The sequence below is a fragment of the Lolium perenne genome, chromosome 4, assembly GCF_019359855.2.
Source record: "Lolium perenne isolate Kyuss_39 chromosome 4, Kyuss_2.0, whole genome shotgun sequence".
NCBI classification, from domain to species: domain Eukaryota; kingdom Viridiplantae; phylum Streptophyta; class Magnoliopsida; order Poales; family Poaceae; genus Lolium; species Lolium perenne.
Window position 1 is genome coordinate 252,057,201 of NC_067247.2, and position 8,097 is coordinate 252,065,297.

Here is an 8,097-nt window from a genome sequence, read left to right on the forward strand (position 1 = left end):
ACAAAAAATATTATTTTTTCGTGAAACTTGACGCATACACATATATTATGAAGATGTACATGTAGAATTTTTTGTCAAATTTTTTTCATATTTCAAAATATGTTTTGTTGGTAGAGGGAGCATACGCACCCGGGAGCCGAATTGAATTTCCGTTCAGATTCGTGCTCCAAAATCAAACGAGGAGAAGAAACGTATGTACCCATGGGCCTGTTCCGCAGGAGGCCAAACTGTCGAAGGCCCATTCAATTGCCTGCATGCGAGCAATCCTTTTGGCCCGACGCGCATCAGCATCAGCATCTCGGCAGTTCCCAAGTCCCCACACAAATCGGAGCCAGCGCCGCCGCCTTCCTCCCTCCCTCCCTCCCTCTCTCCGGTAGGTCGGTCTCCTCTTTTCTACCGCCGAGATTTCTCTCCGTCACACCGGATAGTTCGAGGCTGGTGCGGTAGTTAAGCGATCGAGCCGCCGGCACCGGCAACCGAGGATGGGGAGGAGGGAGAAGGAGGCAAGGCGCATTTGCGGCGCCGTTTCCGTCCTTCATGCGCCGGCGACGCGCGGGGGAGGCACCGGCCGTCGGCTATTCTGGTAAGAACTACCCGTGACAGAGCTGAAGTATCTTTAGAGCATCTCCAACAGGCGCGCTATATCGGCCGCGCTGCAAAAAAAGGCCTGTATACTGCGCGCGGGAGGGAATCAGGCGCTCCAGCAGGCGCGGTAAATGGCGCGGTGCTGTAAAATTTTTAGAGCGCGCGGCGTTTTGCACAAACCGGAGCGGCATATATAACGCGTCGGCTACAACGCGCGGCATCGCTCGTCCAAGCGCGAAAAAACTCCGCGCTGAAACTTCCTCTTCCGCGTCGCCGCCCGAGCGCCCAATCCGTCGTTTTCGCGCGCCGCCGGTGAAATCCCGACGATGGACAACCCCTCTGGCAACCCACCGACCCCTCCCTACTCCGTCCCACCCTCCGCCGCCGCCACCACTTCCGCCGCGCCGCCGCCAAACCCTAGCGGCGGCGCCGACGACGGTAATGCAACGGCTGCTGCGCGCGCGCTCTTCGTCCCGCCGCGCGGGCACCGCACGCAGCGCAGCTCGCCGCGCAGGCGCCGCAACGCGCGGCCCGCGCCGAGGAGGGGGAAGGCGCCGTCGACCAAACGGCCGCACATCGGTGCCGCCTCCGTCGCGCCGCCGAAGAAAGCGAAGGCGCCCGCCACCCGCCGGCCGCAGCCTCCTCCTAAACCGGCGAACCAGACGCCTCCTCCTCCTCCTCCTCCGTCCGGCAACCGCGCGGGCGCACATACGGTGGATGATGAAATGCCCGAGAGGTAAAAAACACTACTTTTCGTCGAATTGTAGTTTAGATGCATACCTAGCCGTATAGTAATGAATTTCATTGCAATGTAGAGTGGATGATGCGGCATTCATGGAGACAATGAATGTTGGATCCTCGTTCTTGCATGATGAAGCCGCCGATGGAGAGGAGGAATGAGGATGTAGATGAGGAAGGAGAAGGGTTGATTGAACCTCGCCATCCCGGTCGGTCCGCCAACTACACCGTAGCGGAGGACAAGTTGCTTTGCAAGACGTGGTTGACAATTGGAATGGATCCAACAGCCGGTACCGATCAAACAAGAGAAACATATTGGATGAGGATGACGGAGTACTTGAACACACACAACACAAGTGGGCACGAGCGAACCATGCGCTCACTTCGGTCCCGTTGGTCCGGCATCAACACCGATTGCCAAAAATGGGAGGCATGACCGGCATGGGAGGCATGGCCGGCATGGGAAGCATGCCCATGCCCACCATGGGAGGCATGGCCGGCATGGGAAGCATGCCCATGGCCGGCATGGGAGGCTATGGAGGCATGGCCGGCATGGGAGGACCAAGCTATGGAGGAGTGTTTGGAGGGACTATGGGAGGCTCGGTGAGTGGTGTGTATGGGAGTATGGGAGCACCACCGGGAGGCTTCGTGTCTTCCATGAATGCTACTATTCCTCCTTCAACCCAAGAAGATGAGGAAGAAGAAGAAGGTGTTGACTTGGAGAATGCGGAAGTGTGATATGCATTTGTGATATGCAAATTGTGTGTTCCACTTTGTCGATTTGAACCATATGTCGTGTGTCATTGTTGAACTACGTCATTTTGTGTGTCGTTCTTTTTTTTTTTTTTGAGAAATTGTGTGTCGTTCTTGAACTATGTGATGTATGTTGCACTTTGTGTCCATTTAAATTATGGTACATCATTTGTTTCATGAATTATGTGTGATTATTTGATCTTTGTGAATGCAAAATAGTCTAGAAAACTATTTTCCGCGCCCGCGCGCGCTGTATTTTGCCACGCCCGGCGGAGGACCATTTATTCCGCCCGCGCACGCGCTGCATATTAGCGTGTCCGGCGGGGAAAAACCGGCCCAGCGCGCGCTAGCTGTTTACCGCACGCAGAATCTGAGTTTTAGCGCGCCGCGATATAGCGCGCCTGTTGGAGATGCTCTTAGTCCCCCATCGCTTCCTTACAGAGATCCACAGTGGTTTATAGACCTCGGTCTCAGCAGTCAGCAGGTTCATCACCAAGTAGAGGGGGAGGGTATGTAGGCCTCAGGGCAGTAACTAAAAATGGGAGAGGTAGGGTGGGAGCTATGCTCCACAGGAGAAAGGGGATCCAAAAATGGTGAATATGTATCCCCCCAATAATTTGTTCTTTTCCATTCTTTAGAGTTGGTCACTGATTTCGTGTGACTATTCAGCTAAAGAACATTTAGGTACTAAGAGCATCTCCACCGGCGCCCCCGATAGCTTTTTGGGGGCTGGGAGCGAAAATGGGCTCGCACCGGCGCGCCCCAAACGGCGCCGGCGATTTTTGGAGCCCAATAGAAGCGCCGGCAACCCCGTGCCGGCCCCTTCGCTAAGGGCGCGAATCGGGCGCGCCGGCGCCTCGCGAGGCTGAAAATTTTGGGCGTGGGAGCCGCCTGTCAGCCACACAACAACAAAATATACATCTTCTCCCCCAAAACTCCGTCCCCTCCGCCGCTCATTTCTCCCGCCAGCCGCTCAATCTCCTATCCTGCCTTGAACCTGAAAAACCCTCGCCGCCGCGCCATGCCACCGAAGAGAAGGGCTCCGCGAAGGCAGCGAAGCCGCCGACGAAGGCGCCGCCGAAGACGTGCATTGTCGCGCCGAAGGAGAAGCCGGCGACCATGTCGTAGGAGGACTGGGAGACGGAGATGGAACGCCGCGCCTTCGTCACGGCCGACCGCAGGAGGCGCCGCATCGCCGCCCTCGATGCAGCGAAAGCGGTGGCCTCTGCGGAAGCGTGCCTGAGCTTGGGTGGCGGCCTGAACAGCATCTCGAGCTCCCCGTCGTCGCCGGGTTACTACGCGGGGTACACCGCGGACGCGCCGTCGATCTCGCAGATGCGGCTGTCGCAGATGGACGGCCGCGCCCGCTACTCCCCCGAGTTCGGGGACAGCGACATGACCTATCTTATTTGCATATGAATTTGTGATCAATGTTGTTGCATATGAATTGATGATCCAACTTATTGCATATGAATTGGTGATCAATGTTGTTGCATATGAATTGATGATCCAACTTGTTGCATATGAATAGATGCTCAAAGTCCTCGAAATGTACAAGAACCAACACGAGGACAAAGACTTTCCGTTTATGCATTGCTGCAACAAGCTCCAAGGTTGCAAGAAATGGGACGACCTCCTCCACACTCTCTTGAAGGACGGGGAAGATGGGCCGATCGATCCAGCCGGCGCCTCCACCGGGCGCCCCATTGGCAACAAGAAGGCCAAGGCCGACAGGAATGCGCTGGCGGTATTGGTAGCCATGGACGCCTCCATCGAGAAGATGATCACCTCGTTCTCGTTGGAGAACAAGGAAGCTGCCGATAGAGCCGCCGTCGTGTGGAAGGCCATCCTCGACAACCAAGACGCGAAGATCGAGTTGGAGAGAGAGAGGGTGGAGGCGGCGAAGATGGAAGCTCACGCCGCTGCCATGAAGGCCAACAACGAAGCGACACAGCTATTGTTGGCCAAAATGTCTCAAGAATCGAAAATCTTGATGGCCGACATGGAGAAGATGGAGCCCTTGGCGCGGGCGTGGCACGAGATGTACCGCGAGCGCATCGGCCAAGAGGTGATGGCGGCGCGAGCTGCGTAGGCGTCTCCCCCGGCACCGTCCATGTCTACCCTGGCACCGTCCGCGTTCATGTCTCCCCCGATACCGTCCGCGTTCATGTCTCCCCCGGCACCGTCCGCGTTCATGTCTCCCCCGGCACCGTCGACGTTCATGCCTCCCCCGACGACCGTGGATCCTGTTGCAGCGACGGAGCTGCCACCGGCCGCCGATGAGGAAGCCGTCGAGGTTGTGCCGCCCGTGACCTCCTTCGTGTGATCATGCGATCATCTGGCTTCAAAGCCCTTTTTTGCGTCGGAAACGGCGATCTGGTGGCCGTCTGTTGGCCCAAACTTCTTATTCCAAAATCTATCCGTATTTGGTGGCCGTGTGTTGACCCAACATCATATTCGTAGACTTATTCGAATTTGTATGGTTGTGTTTGAGATTTCAAATTCAAATTATCTATCGGGGCCGCCTGTTTGGGGCGCGCCGATGGAGATGCTCAATGTTCTAGTACATTCGCAGTGAAATCTATTAGATTTCTTGTATGGTGTCATGTAATGGTTTTCTTTGGCAAAATATGGGGTTATTTGGTCTTTGCAAGTGCATGTAAAAGAGCTATGTTTGGGTTTGCCGAAGTGGTCAGCAAATAACTGGGATTATTGCTTATCATGTACTAGACATTTAATGTGTCATGCAATCTTTTTGTTTGCTGAAACGTTGGCCAACATCTGGTAATATGTAGCTCACACTGACAACTGGGTTACAAAGCTTGTTATGGATAACCTAACATATAATGGTTTCATCAATCTGTGTTATATGCCTGCTATTGTGATTCTGAGATGATGCGCATACAAAATATTCTGCTTTCCGGGATGATGCTTTTGCAACACATTAAAAATTTGCTATCACATCCAACCAGTTTGTGTATTTCCAAGAGAATCACATGTTTGGATCAGTGCATGACATCAATTAGATCATTATGTGCTCATAGCATGTTTGCATCATCAATTTAGAGATACTACCGATTATTTGGTTGCTAAGAAAATTCCTACAGCCACTGCAATCAGCAGCTTCACTAATTGTATCAAAAGTTTTGGAGCCTTGCATAAGTAGCTAGTGTGTGTGTGGCATGCTACTAGTAGTACTTACGTTGCGTGCAAGGTGCTTAGCTCGAGATATTTCGTTTTTTAGTCATTTAAAAAAATTATATGTGAATAATGTTCTGGCATGGCTAGTTGGGGTAGGTTAGATATGAAACCCAACATTTATTTTATTTTATTTTATTCATGTGAATAATGTTCTTGCATGGCAGTATATGCAAAATGAGCTGTTTTGCGTTTGGCACTGCACATGCTTTGTAGGTAAAGAACGGCCTAGTTTCCTAAATCAGAGTTAATTTTTGTGATGCGTTTACATCTTTGAACTCTTTGCATTACAAACTCATATAAAGTGATATTGTACGCTTCGTGGATGAAATGTTCCATGGTGTGGTAGGGAAAGTACTTGTGTTATTGTGCTCTTCTTTAGTAAATGTGCTTTTGTTCTTACGCAGATATTTTTTCGTGCCGGTGGCCATGGACAATGTAGTGGCATCAGAATCCAAGAAGCGGAGGTGTGACGAGCCCGAATTGCAAGAACCTCCAGCGAGCAGGGATGGTGCTGGCAGCGGAGATGATGTAAATCTTGAACTCATCAGCCGCCTCCCCGATGAGATCCTTGGCAGCATTATCTCCCTCCTTCCCATCAAGGACGCCGCGCGGACAACCCTTCTCTCCTCACGGTGGCGCCACCTTTGGTGCTCCGCCCCGCTCAACCTCTCCGTAGACCTCAAACTTTCCGTACAAGAGCGCAAGTTCATCCCCATCGTCTCCAAGATCCTTGCCACACACCTTGGCCCCGCTCGCCGCCTCTCTCTTGACAACATCTGCCTCCGCCATGACCTGTACTCCAAGTTCGACAGCTGGTTCCGATCCCCCACGCTTGATGGCCTCGAGGAGTTTGAGTTCTATGGGACCATCATGCCACCGCGCCCGCTGCCCCCGTCTGCTCTCCGCTTCGCGCCTACCCTGCGCTTCGCCAGCATCGGCGGCTGTGATTTCCCCGAGATTAATGCTGCCCCTGCGCTTCTTCTCCCTCGGCTGAAGCACCTCAAGCTCTGGAATGTTACCATCTCGGAGGCAGCCATCCACCATCTGTTGGCTGGCTGTACTATGCTCGAGAGCCTTCAGCTTGAGGAGCTCCACGGGTTCAGCAGTGTCCGGATCGTCTCGCCGACTCTTCGGAGTATTGGTGTCTCTGTTTCTTATAGGATTTCTGAAACAGATCTTGTGTTTGAGGAGCTTATCATTGAGGATGCACCTTGCCTTGAGAGATTGGTTCCATTTGGAGCAGAGGGTGGCCCGAGAAGAATCAGGGTCATCGCGGCGCCGAAATTGATGGTATTGTGATACCTGTCCAGCGGAATTTCCAGAATTGTGCTTGGAAGCATAATTGTTAAGGTAGAACAAGCCTTCTCCTTCTGTGATAGGCATGCATCTGGGCATTCCTATTTGCAATTTCTTGATGTCTGTCGGTTTTCTCCAGGAAATGATCCCCATCAGCTTGATTGCGTCCGTGCGCACAGTGAAGATCTTGGTTCTACAATCCATTGGTCCCAATCTGGACTCGATTGTTGGACTCCTTAGATGCTTTCCCTGCATGGAGAAGCTATACATCCAGGTAACCTTTGTTGTTAAATGTTAATCACTGCAGGTGTAAAATTAGACCGGAGTTAAACCTATTCAAAGCTGTTATAAATTTCATCAGTCATATATCTGTCTGTATGCTAGTATATGACTTACAGTAATAATATTTATTACATTTTTGGTGTGATTAACTTCCACAAAGTATTCATTGGGTAATTTAACCCAAATTTTGATGAAAAATCTAGTCAAAACAACATCTAGGAGAAAAGGCACTTTTGTAAGTTGAAAGCAGTATTGAGGACATTTTTTTTATTCAATAAGTTAACACATCATGCAAGTAATGCAGATGTGATTAGATGCTAGGCATGAGGAAATTACTCCTATATTGCGCCCAATAAATTACCTTTTTACTGCGACCTAAGTGGCCACTATATTTAATTTGTTGTTTTGCAGTCATGTCCTTTCAAAGATATTGAGAATATGCGGCAATATGACACAGTTGATCCTATGGAATGCCTTGAACTCCATCTCAAAGTAATAGTATTAAACACCTATCAAGGCAAGAGACCAGATGTTAACTTCGCCAAGTTCTTTGTTTTGAATGCAAAGGTGCTCAAGGTAATGAAATTTGGCGTCTGTGTTAGTTTCAACAAGAAATGGATGGCTAATGAAGGCAGGCGGCTACAACTGGATAGCAGAGCTTCTAGAGATGCTAGATTTTATTTTGAACGTGATAGTGGATTGTGCGAATTGTACTATAACAAGCACATCCATGATATGTGGATGGCTGATCCTTTTGATAGCTCACTGTGCAAGTGCTGTCGACCTGTTTGACGCCCTTTCAAGTGATGTCTGTTTATGTTCTCCTCTATGTTGATCCAAGCATTTTAATGTGTTTATCTGTAATGATCTTTTGTGTACACAACTATTGGTACCTTCTGGCATATGGTAGTTGAAAACCGAAATGGCCTCTCGCTGGTTCGATCGCAGAGTTTTATGAACGTTTGTTTGATTGCAACGTTTTGTCAGCATATTTGTTTGAAATTGCATGTGAGAGAGCTATATTTGTTAGCCAAACTGTTGGGCGGAACCTGGGAATTATTACTTATTAGCCTGTTTCGGTGTGAAAGGTCATGTGTCCTGCAATGTTTTAGTTTGCCAGAGTGGTGGGAATTCCGCGGAAGAGCTATATCTTCGTTTGCCAAAACTGAGGGCAAAATCTGTTACCAGCTTATCGTGAACTAGACATTGATTTTTTCAATGTCATTCTGCTTCGTTTTTACA

General features: G+C 50.5%; 1 pseudogene; it reads left to right on the top strand.

The window, feature by feature from the left end:
* Positions 1–295: 295 nt before the first annotated feature.
* Positions 296–7,778, top strand: LOC127332266 (F-box/LRR-repeat protein At2g42730-like; annotated as a pseudogene).
* The last annotated feature ends 319 nt before the right edge of the window (positions 7,779–8,097 follow it).